The 12256-nt window shown below is 33.8% G+C and overlaps 1 long non-coding RNA gene across 2 annotated transcripts; it reads left to right on the forward strand.

Annotated features, from left to right (window-relative positions):
• The first annotated feature begins 11066 nt into the window (after positions 1 to 11066).
• LOC141681004 (uncharacterized) lies at positions 11067 to 11886 on the forward strand. 2 transcript variants are annotated; one of them, XR_012558476.1, is made up of 3 exons: positions 11067 to 11255; positions 11380 to 11465; positions 11629 to 11886. It is a non-coding gene; the product is annotated as an uncharacterized LOC141681004 (long non-coding RNA). The 2 variants fall into 2 exon arrangements; XR_012558475.1 differs by having other exon boundaries at positions 11380 to 11460.
• Positions 11887 to 12256: the final 370 nt, after the last annotated feature.

The following is a 12256-nucleotide window of genomic DNA, read 5'->3' on the forward strand; positions in this document are numbered from 1 at the left end:
GTGTTTCAGCCTGAAGGGTTTGTCAAAGAAGGAGAAGAACACTTGGTATACAGACTTCACAAGGCGCTCTATGGGCTTCGACAAGCCCCAAGGGCCTGGTACTCGAAATTAAATAGATGTTTGGAGGAGCTTGGTTTTAGAAAATGTCCCTATGAGCATGCCGTCTACACCAAGAAATTTGGAGGAGAAACGCTGATAATTGCAGTGTACGTCGATGATTTGCTAATCACTGGTACAAACATTTTAGTCATTGAAGGGTTTAAGGCACAAACGAGTCTGAAGTTTGATATGAGCGATTTAGGTTTGTTGTCACAGTACTTGGGTCTCGAAGTAAAGCAACACAAAGGGCATATAGTGATAAAGCAAACTGCATATGCGAGGAAAATATTGGAGAAGGCAGGCCTATCTGAATGTAACTCGACTAAGTATCCTATGGACCTAAAGGAGGTTATTACTAAGGACGAAATGGGAAAGGAGGTAGATGTGACATTCTTTAAAAGCTTAATTGGTGGTCTGTGATATCTGGTTCATACCAGATCAGATATTGCGTACTCTGTGGGAATCGTCAGTAGGTTCATGGAAAGGCCAACTCTGATGCACCTGAATGCTGCAAAGCGAGAATATGTTAGCATATTAATCCAAGCGTGTGTTTGTTTATCTAGTTGTTTTGAATTTAATTGGTGTCCCAGTTGTCTGTTAAGTCGAGCTAGACTTGGTCCTGCAGTAGTGGCATGGGTTTAGGAGAGTTGAACAAAATAAATGTGTAGTAGTCCAAGTGTTTAGGAAAGTAGTTGTTTCCAGTTCCTAGTTCTTAGCTGTTTACTTTGTATGCACTTTCTATATAGGGTGTAGTTCAGTTAATAAAAAAGTGAGTTCCCCAAAAGATTTATTCTTCTCTGTGTTTCTATTGTCTGCATAATACAATTATACTTTGATCTGCAACAAAAATCACCAAACTCTGGAAAATGTAAATCCTTAGCCTATCTCTTCTTGAATTAATACTCCTACTACAAAAAGGGCAACGTCCTTACTATTTGTATGCAATTTTTATGTATGTATTTTTTCAGCCATGGGATCACTACAAGAAAATAGGCCAATTACGACGGCCAACTTACGACGGAAAAAAATGCGCGCCCAACTTACGACGGAAAAATGTAAAACATCGTAATTATTTACGACGAAAACCAAAACCGTCGGAAGTTTAGTATTTTAATAATAAAATTATCCACAACACGATTAAACAAAAATAAAAATTATTTGAAGTTGCGACGATTTAAATATTTTGTCGTAAGTTAATTATTTTTATTAAAATTTTAAATTGAAATTGAATAAAAAAATATTTTATCTAAATTTACAACGAAATATTTGCGACGGAAAAAATCGGATCGTCAAATTTATGACGGAAATTAAAATTCATCGTAAGTTATCAAAGAGGGAAATTTAACTTTTTCCCAAAAAAATTTGGCGGGAAAACAAAAATCATTTGAAGTTGCGACGATTTGAACATTTCGTCGTAAGTTAAATATTATTATTAAAATTTTAACTTGAAATTAAATAAAAAAAAATTTCATCTAAATTTACGACGAAATATTTGTGACGGAAAATATTGGAACATCCAATTTACGACGGAATTTAAAATTCGTCATAAGTTATCAATGAGGGAAATTTAACTTTTTCCCCAAAATTTTGACGGTAAATTTGACTTCTCTCAATTTCTTTGCAGATAATAATTTATGACGGAAATTAGCACATGATTTTTTAGAATTTTAATTTTTAAAAAATATTATTTCACGATCCAACCATATTAATGCCAGCATTTATTTGTTTGAGTGACATTTCAAGAATTTCAGAAAAAAAAATAAATATTTTGATTAAATAATTTAATATTAAATATTGATTATATCACAAAATATATATTGTCATCCATACGGTTGGATCGATGAAAATATATTTTTAAAATAATCGAACACCAATTCAGGATTAAACACTAGTTAACTATACTAGTCAAACTGATGCTTGACTGTTAAAAAAGGAAAACCAAATTAATTTATTTTGATATAAAATTTTGGTTATATCACTAATAAATATATCTATTGACATCCATACGGTTGGATCGATGAAACATATTTTTAAAATAATCGAAACACAAATTCAGCACTAAACACTAGTTAGTTGTACAAGCCAAACTCATACTTAACTGTTAAAATGACACACCAAATAAAATTATTTTGATATGTAACTTTGGTCATATCACTAATATATATATCTATTGACATCCATATGGTTGGATCAATGAAAAATATTTTTAAAATAATTAAAACACCGATTCAGGATTAAATACTAGTGAGCTGTACTAGTCAAACTGATGCTTGACTGTTAAAAAAGGCAAACCAAATAAATTTATTTTGATATGAAATTTTGGTTATATTATTAATATATATATCTATTGACATCCATACGGTTGGATCTATGAAACGTATTTTAAAATAATCGAAACATAAATTCAGCACTAAACATTAGTTAGTTGTACAAGTCAAACTCATGTTTGACTGTTAAAATGACACAACAAATAAAATTATTTTGTTATGTAACTTTGGTCAAATCAGTAATATATATATCTATTGACATCCCTACGGTTGGATAGATGAAAAATATTTTTAAAATAATCGAAACACCAAATCAGGATTAAACATCAGTTAGCTGTACTAGTCAAACTGATGCTTGACTGTTAAAAAAGGCAAACCAAATAAATTTATTTTGATATGAAATTTTGGTTATATATATATAATAATATAAATATAGATATAGATTTTTCAAAAAAACTAATGACTCAAAACTAAATAAAAATTGTTATCATTCATTTTATTTACTTTCAAGTTCTTAGAGGCCAACAACTTTCTCACTTAGGCCCAACTAGAAGCTCAATTCACAGGCCCAGTAAACCAAAAAACAAAACCCTACAATTCAATCTTATATATACCAAACTTTGTTCCGCCTCCTTCCTCACGACTTATGTTCCGCCTCCTTCCTCACGTCGATTTAAATCGCTGCAAGCAAGTCTTCCACCTTTGTTTCTCCTTTATATCTATCTCTTTAATTCTGTTTGTGTTGCTCCTCTCTCTCTCTCCCTCTCTCTCTCTTTCTCAATCCTCTTCAATGCCAGTGTCGTTTATGCACTCTCTGGGCACGAGATCGAGTCACAACGTGCTCGATTTCTTGACGGTGATACACCAGATTTCGGGGAGTTGCATCTTACAAGCCAACATGTCATACAATACAGTCAATTGAGGAGCAGATTCAAAGAGTATTGTGAGCTAAATATCCAAGTAAATATTGTACTACAGAAGAGTAGGAGGATATTGTACAGTATAAGCGCGCACACGATGTTTGATATAATTCCTAGCTGAAAAAGAGATGGTTTTACTGTATTCTAATAGTAAATATTGAATTGTTTGAGCCATTAAAGCTGGTGGTCTAGATATTTTAAATTTTATTCATTTGCGTTAATGTTGGTGTTTACGGAGCCTTATTATGTTTCGGAGACTTGTAATGATGTGTTTAACTACTGTGAGGAGTGTATGAATGCGAGGAGACAGGGGAATGTGGTTCCGTTTCATTTGTGTGTGAATGATGCTGGTGTCGTTTCGATCTCCGGCTGGACCGATTACTAAGCCTAATTGTTACTGAATGGCGCTGTGATGTTCTGGTACTATTTTGTATAGAAAATGAGGGGGGATGATAACATAACTTATTGGTCCTGCATTGTGGTGATATGCTTTGCTTATGACTTATAACTAGTTTATGTATTGGATAAATAATAGTACTCTACATTTGCACCAATGTAAATGTAAGGATTGGTGATTTAATGGTGTTTTTGAATTGTTAATTTTATACATAATTGTTTGAGCTGCATTTTCTGCTGTTTTTTTTAAGATTGGTGTTCATTAAAATCGACCGATTTTGGTCGAATTAATTAGAATTTTTGTCCAGATTCGGTCAAATTTTGCAAGGTTCTGTAGAGTATATTCGGTAGAATTTAGTATTTAGGCGGTATTTTCAAATTTTTTAAAATTTTGGGGGTATTTTCAAATTTTTAAAAATTTGGGAGGGATAACTTACGACGTTTTTGTTCGTCGTACTGTGATATCTTACGACGATAAATTCCGTCGTAAGTAGATTTATTATTTTATTGAGTATGTGGGCCCCTACTTTCTAACTTGCGACGCAATTTTATCTTGTGACAAAAAAACGAACTTACTACTCGACCAAAAACGATGATTTTTTTCCGTCGTAAATGGCTCAATTACGACGATTTCAGTTCAAAAAAACCGTCGTAAATGGCCAGATTTGTTGTAGTGGATCTAAAAAAGAGGAGCAATTAGAAATGGTTGCTTCAGCTAGAACAAGAGATGCTGCACAAGCTGGTATATTAAGCACTTCCAAAGTCCAATCATATGAATTTTGAACCTGACACATAAACAAAATTTCTAATATTAGTACAGTTTAGCAATTAATATCATTAAATGATTTCATGAGTTTTAATTTATATTGTGTTATACTCGAGCACGTAGTAATGATTTGATCTAGTGTAGTGTGGTTATTAATTGATTAGCAATTCAGATTAATATATATGACCATGATTAAACTTTTGTGTTATAGTTTATTACTAAAATTTATTAACATCATGTGCTATTACATGTTAGTCTATGATGTTGAGTATTATGCAATGCTACTGTTGGGGATAGGAATTACTTGACATATTGTGTGTATGAATTAAGTGCCTTCAAACAAGTACTAAAGAGTCATGGATTCATGTGCATATTTTTTTATTTCGAGTGTACTGTTTGACAAGTTAGACCATATTATATTTTTTTTTTTGGATTTTCGGTGGTCTAACGTAATTAGTCAGAGGTTAATATCTGCGGTGTTTGACTATAAATTAAGAATATATGTTTAAAAGTAAATTTAATTATTGGCAAATTAAAATAAATTATTTATTTAAGTGGACAAATATTTTTTAAGTTAATTGATTGAAGCAATATGTCGCCAAAGTGACCTCTTTTGTGTAGATTGATTATTTAATTTTATGAAAATTTTATCTGTCCAAAGGAAGGTAACGTTTGGCCAAAATTAAAATATTCTTGTGATAATAAGTATGTAACAATATTAAGTTTTTCATGTGAATTATAAGCCGGTCAAAAGAAAGGCATATTATTTGACAGAAATTAATTATTAATACTTGATTATTTCGTGGAGAGTACCAATTATAAATTAAATTTTATGTCCAAAGACTAAAATTTAATGTTGCACTAGGTATCTTGTGATGGTGTTGCTGCATCCAATTTCCAAAAAAAATCCCAATTGTTTCGAACTTTCAATTTTTAGAATGGAATATTTACGGAATCTTCAATATTTAAAATTTTATCACATTATTGTATATACTAGTTTTTTAGCATTATGTTGTATATTTGTTTTCTATTACAATTACTGCTTCTGTTAATTCTGCTTCCGCTCAATTGACCAATTCCAATGTTGAATGGGATAAATTATATCACGTGGAAAGAGAATGTTGAGATCGTTCTTGGTTGTATGGATCTCGACCTTGCGCTAAGGAAAGAACAACCAGTTCCCACTATGGATGATCCCAAAATGGATCAAATAAAGAAATGGGAACGCTCTTATCGCATGTGTCTGGTGATCTTGAAGCGAACGATTCCTACTGGCTTTCGGGGCTCTATTGTTGAGAGCACAAGTTCCAAGAAGTTCCTCTCCGAAAAATGAGAAAGCGAAAATGAGTAATCTTTTGTCAAAACTCATGACCATGAAGTATAAAGGAAAGGGGAACAGAATGGATTACATTATTGTGATGTCTAATTTTGCTTGCAAACTCAAGCAACTCAAGTTAGAACTTTCACATGTGTTACTTGTTCATTTGGTTCCTATGTCTCCGCCTCCTCAGTTCGGACACTTTGTGGTGAGTTATAATACTCAAAAGGAAAAATGGACTCTTAATGAGCTCATTTCACACTGTGTGCAAGAGGAATAGAGGGTTGTGTGAGAGAAGACTGAGAGTGCTCACTTGGCATCAAGCTCTCATGATAAGAAGAGAATGAGAGGTAAGGATATTGTAAGTGGAAAACCCAAGCATCAATTGCAAGAGAAGCGGGATAAGGGAACAACCTGCTACTTTTGTAAGAAGGCTGGACATATGAAGAAAGAGTGTTCCAAATATAATGGTTGGTGTGTGAAGAAGGGTAAGACTTCTATCTTTGTTTATTCTGAAGTTAATTTGGCTTCTATACCTAAGGATACTTGGTGGGTAGATTCTGGTGCTACTACTCATATTGCTTTCTGCTTTGAATTAATAAATCCGCAACTTTTTCATCCCTTCCTTAGTAAATATGGCTATTTTCCACACGGTAGTTTTGTTTTCTATGGAGCCAAGGATCCTGAACTGCCACCACCTCATTTTCATCTCCAATGACCCATCTGAAGCCATTATATAGTGCTTCTTTTGCTGTATGGATTCCGGTCCAAATGAAGCTTGATCCTGTGCATTTAATAGATTTCAGGAAATGCACATCTACGAAATATCAAGCTTTGAACATTCGAGAAAACAAAGATTGGGGGTGATGAATAAATTTCCAACAGTGCTTTCCTAAAATAGCAAAGTTAAAACCATGTAGAGTCCGAAATCCTAGTCCTCATTGACACTTGGTACTGCTCATACCCTCCGAAGATATTCACTTCACGCCTGTATTATCAGAATTACCCGATTGCCACAAAAAAATTGTTGATTAAATGCTCGATCTCCGTACATAGAGTTTTTGGTAGCAGGAAGCATGCCATACAATATGCTGGAATCGATTAAATAACATTCTTAATAAGAACCAATTTACCTCCTCTAGAAATCGGCATACCCTTCCATCCTTGAATACGTTTCCACACCCTATCTTTAATAAAGCCAAAGACCTTCTTTTTTAATCTCCCCACTAACGAAGGAAGTCCTAGGTATTTGCTGTCTCCAAGTGCTTCCGATACTCCCAAAATTTCTACTAACTCTCGCTGCTTTTCCGGTCTCACATTCGAGCTAAAAATCACACCATACTTTTGAAAGTTCACTGATTGACTTGACTATTGTTCATAGATATTCAAATCCCTTTAACAGCATTAGCTTATGCCATGTCGGCTCTGAAAAATAAGAAACTATCATCCGCAAACATTAGGTGATTAATAACTGGAGCTGTAGGACTTACCTTATACCCGTGGATGACACCGTTTGTGGCTTCTAGATTCAAGGCATCCGAAAGACCTTCAACACACAATAGAAAAAGATACGGAGAAAGAGGAGATCCTTGACGAAGCCCCCGTTTAGGGTTTATGGGGCCAATCGAGGAGCTGTTTAAACATACTTTATAAGACACCGTCGTAACACATAACATGACCTAACTAATCTATTTACTGTAGAAACCAAGACTTTTCATACAATTTTAAAAAAAATTCCAATCCACCCTGTCATACGCTTTGCTTATGTCGAGTTTTAAAGCTACCTCTCCTTCCTGTCCTGTTTTTTTCCATTTCATATGGTGGAGCACCTCAAAAGCAATAAAAACGTTCTCTGTTATATTATGTCCTGAGACAAACGCAGACTGGTTCTCCAATATTAAGCCAGAAAGAAGCACCTTAAGACGGTTCGCCAAGACTTTGGCCAAAATTTTATAGAGCACATTGCATAATGTTATAGGCCTAAAATCTTTCATATTATTAGCATCTAACTTTTTTGGAATTAGCACTAGATTTATGTGAAGAAAGCTGGATTCAAACCATCCGGTCCTGACACTTTGTCAGGATGCATTAGTTTCATAACTGCAGAGAATTCCTCAAATGACATCTCTTGAACAAGCTTATTATTTTGTTCTCGTGAAACTCGATTTTGTGGAATACCTTCCTCCATCCTCACCTCATCTGAAGCTTCAAAAATAGTCTGGTAATAATCTTGTATAATAGATTGCATACCTTCATCATTCTCCATTTTTTCACCGGCATCATTCATTAAATAATTAATATAATTCATCTTCTTTCTGCTTGTTGCTGATGCGTGGAAGAGTATAGTAATGGCATCCCCTTCTAACCAGAAAAACTTGGCACGCTGCTTCCAATATGTTTCCTTCTGCAACAAGAAATTATTAAGACACTCTTCTTCCTCCAAATAAAGATTCACCCCAGGTGTGTCAGTTTGATTGACCAGATCAGCTATGATCTCCTTCTGCCTTCTTACTTTTTCTCAGAACTTATTGAAAAAATGCTTCCCCTATTTAGCCATAAACGTAGAGACCCCATGCAGTTTAGGAAGTAAATGAATTGGAGGGATTTTAGACCATTAGCTCTACACTTCTTTTTTAAAATCTGGATCCTTCAACCAAACATTTTTGAATTTAAACTGGAACCGCTTATGCGACATTGTTGAACATACAAGCTCTAGCTGAATTGGCTCGTGATCAGACCTTGTAGTATGATGAATAGATATGTTACACAATGAAAAATTTGTTTAGCCAGCTTACCGTCCTAAAAGCACGATCCAATTTTTCACGGACCCAATCCTACTTACCTCAACACTTCTCCCATGTATACTTTCCTCCATGTAAATCAATTTATGTGAAATAACAGTCCTCCAAAGCTAAGCCAAACCCCTCCATGAGACTCCAAGGGTGATCAGTTCTACCCCATTTATCCTCCTTATAAATCAAATCTTTAAAATCCCCGAATATAACCCAAGGCACTTAAGAGAGTTAGCCAACCTTCTGATTAAATCCCAAGACTTCTTCCGGTTATGTCTTTCAGGATAACCATAAAAGCATGTCAGTCTCCAAGATACGCCATTGTTGTCTAGGAATTCAATGTCGACGTGATTTTGAGAGAAACCTGACACTTGACACGTAGCATAATATTTCCAGAATACTGCTAAACCACTACCGTGACCCACTCTATCCACCGAAAAGCACTGAGAAAACCCTAACTGAATACGAAGACTCTCTGTTCTACTAGCTGTAGAAATTGTTTCTGAAAGAAATAGAACATCAGGTGTACGATCCTTAACGAGATCGCGTAAAACTCGCACTGTCCGAGGGTTCTCCAACCTCCTGCCCAAAGTTATTAGCATCCATAGTCTATACAATCACCATTAGAAAGAACAGATTATGTATGATAAAGCCCAAAGTTATTAGCATCCATAGTATCAGTACAAAATGACCCAAATCTTCTATGTTTTCTTTCCTCCAAGTCCAGCCCAATAAGTTCCTCATCCACAGGTGACATTTAAACTTTTTGAATTATATCCCACTACCTGAGTGATATCACTTGAATTCCAAACTTCCTTAATAATAGACTTTTATTTATTGTTTTTTCGATTTTTGCGCTCATAAATAACCAGCTTCCCAAAATTCCACACCTGATGTTCCGGAAAAGCCTGGAATTTGTTATCCTTTCCAAACCTTTCCCCCCAGTCATCATCTCCCTCCTCTCAGAGCCATTTACTTTTTTCGGCCACCCTACGTGGCTGAGCTCGCAACCACACTCCCCGTTCCTTCTCTTCCGCACCTTCCTAACAACTAAATTTCCTCTGGAAAAATCGCTCAGTGTGTGATAGCATGCTACATCTGAAACAAAAGTCACCAAGTTTTTCATACTTATAATGGACAATGAAGTCTGCTGCATTTTTCCCTTATAATGGACAATGAAGTCTTCTGCATTTTTCCTAGTCACCTTCTTCCTTCTCTTGAGAGGTTTCCTAACGTCCACCTGAATTCTGACATGCATAAAATCCTTCCATATTCCCTGTTGTTATTAGGATCATATTCGATTAATGTACCAAAAAAATTCCCAAGCTATCTACCAATGGATTCCGACATAAACCCAATTGGCAAATCATGGATTTGAATCCAGAAATTCACAGTTGTTAATGGGATTTTCGAGGGATCCTCTCTGAAAGCAATACCACTAAGCACGAAGATTTAGTAAATTGTTAGAATTTTGATGAAGAACAAAATGAAATAATAATTTTTTTTTATAAGATGGTGAATACTACTTTTGAATCAATTTATCAAAACAATGCATCAAAGTTCGTATGAAGCCGTTTCATTGAAAAAATAACCATAACTGTAGTAACAGTGGATGACTTGTCTCAGCTTATTGGATTTGTATTGCTTGATAATCTTAAATTACTTGTGAAGTACTACAATACGCCAAAGACGATTGAATTATTGAATATGAAGTGTGAAAGATTCATACTTGCGAGAAAGATCGCATGTTATGTTACAAGAAAAATAACAGGACAAAATGTGACATGTGCAATGAAGATGGGTATAAAGTGCAAATAAATCCTAAAAAGTAGAAAGATCCTACGAAAAATATTAGGTTACTTTCTATTATCATGAGATTGCATCATTTATTCAATATTGAGAATATTGTAAAATTTATAAGATTGCACTTATTGGACATTAAAGTTCAGTTCTAACCATTCTAAGAAAGTAAAGAAGCTAGTATTATATGATAGAACATGAAATATAGCTAGTTGCCATTTATCACCTTCAATAATGATCAAATTTTAAAGTCTAATTCATTTTAAATTAGACATTTAACCAATAATAATTGAGAAAATAAATCTAACAAACACTGATATTTTTATCATATTTTGACAAATAAATATGTGTAATTAGATTTTTCAAATGGAAGGTGGATTTGTCAACGATATAATTGTAAATAAATATTAAAACATATTGTGAATTATAAAAAGTAGCGATTTAAAAGGATTTTGAAGAAAAAAGAAAATTATAAATAAGTGAGAAAATAAACCATAATTAATGTGGATTTCATAGTTGAAATAGAGAGGCTTATCTATAAGAAAAATTAATTTGGGCTTCACATTTAAATTGGACATGTCCATATGTAAGAAGGTTCTAGATGCAGTAAAGGCCCATCTTCTAGAAACAGGTCATGAGGGTGCACCCTACCTCCCAGCCCTACATATAAGGGAAATGCGGCAGCTTTTGTAGTCAAAGAAGATGAAACACATAAGCTAGATAAAAACTTAGGGTATATATATACACATCTTACTTTCCTATAGTTTTTGAGGCTTTCAAGGTTCAGGCGGTTAACAAAGCCGATCGGATCGTAGATCTTAATTCATGGCCAGTTGAGTTCTGATGATGGCGGGGATAGCACATCAGAAGATGATCTCCTAGTTATTGTGCCAAAAGGTATACAAATAGATAGATAACTCAAGAAATTTATATTTATTATCATATCAGTCTATTGTGTTACAGAAGAGTGACTTCTAATTCTTATTAATTTCTTTTTCCTGTTTGTATATATCATGAATAGGCTATATAAAAAGATTATTCATGATACATCAAATTAGAGGGCTCTTAGTCGATCAGAGGGGAAGACTTCAAGGAAGCGCAAGTAAGGTCATCCGTACGTGTGTTATTATTTTCTTTTTATATATTTGCATAAATCTTCTGTCTTGTGGTCACCAAAAACTAATATGAGAATTTAAAGGGAATAAATCAGACGTTTTGGATTGTTGTCACACAGCTTTTTGATGTTTTGTGATATATGTTTAAATGACAGGACGTGATGCTGCCTTAATTGTGATCAAGGGCTTTCCAATCACAATCCATCAAGGGCTCTTGGAGAGCTATAGGAAATTCATGGTGACCAGAGATTCATCAGCTGCCAAGAGTTCAAAAGAAATCAATAACAACCAGAATCAACAATCTATTTTTTATTGTTTATGAAATAGTATCGCTAAATGTTAGATGTTAGACCATTGTGTAAATTGAATTTTTTTAGAGCAAGTAGTTATCAAAAAAAGAACACTGGTGTTGTAGAAACAATCCATATTTTATAATGTTTTTTGTCTTTCTTAAACTTTTTAATCATTACAAATGGACAAATAACTAATCTAGCTTAAAAGTATATATACTTCCAGCATTTTAATGGTATTATCACTAAAAAATTAACAAAATATACTTCTTAATCCTCAAACATACTCAAAAGAACATAATATTAGTGAAATGAATGACTAAACATTATTTAATATGTATTTAAATGAAAACTAGAAACTGTGATCTCCACCTCTCTTTCTTGTAAAATATTTTTAGGTAAGATTATCTGACTCTAAAATTAGCACTTCTCTTTGCATACTCTTATTGGTGGAATTTATAATAAAGTCGACCAAAATAATGATTTTAAAGTT

Source organism: Apium graveolens, chromosome 8 (assembly GCF_009905375.1).
Source record: "Apium graveolens cultivar Ventura chromosome 8, ASM990537v1, whole genome shotgun sequence".
NCBI classification, from domain to species: domain Eukaryota; kingdom Viridiplantae; phylum Streptophyta; class Magnoliopsida; order Apiales; family Apiaceae; genus Apium; species Apium graveolens.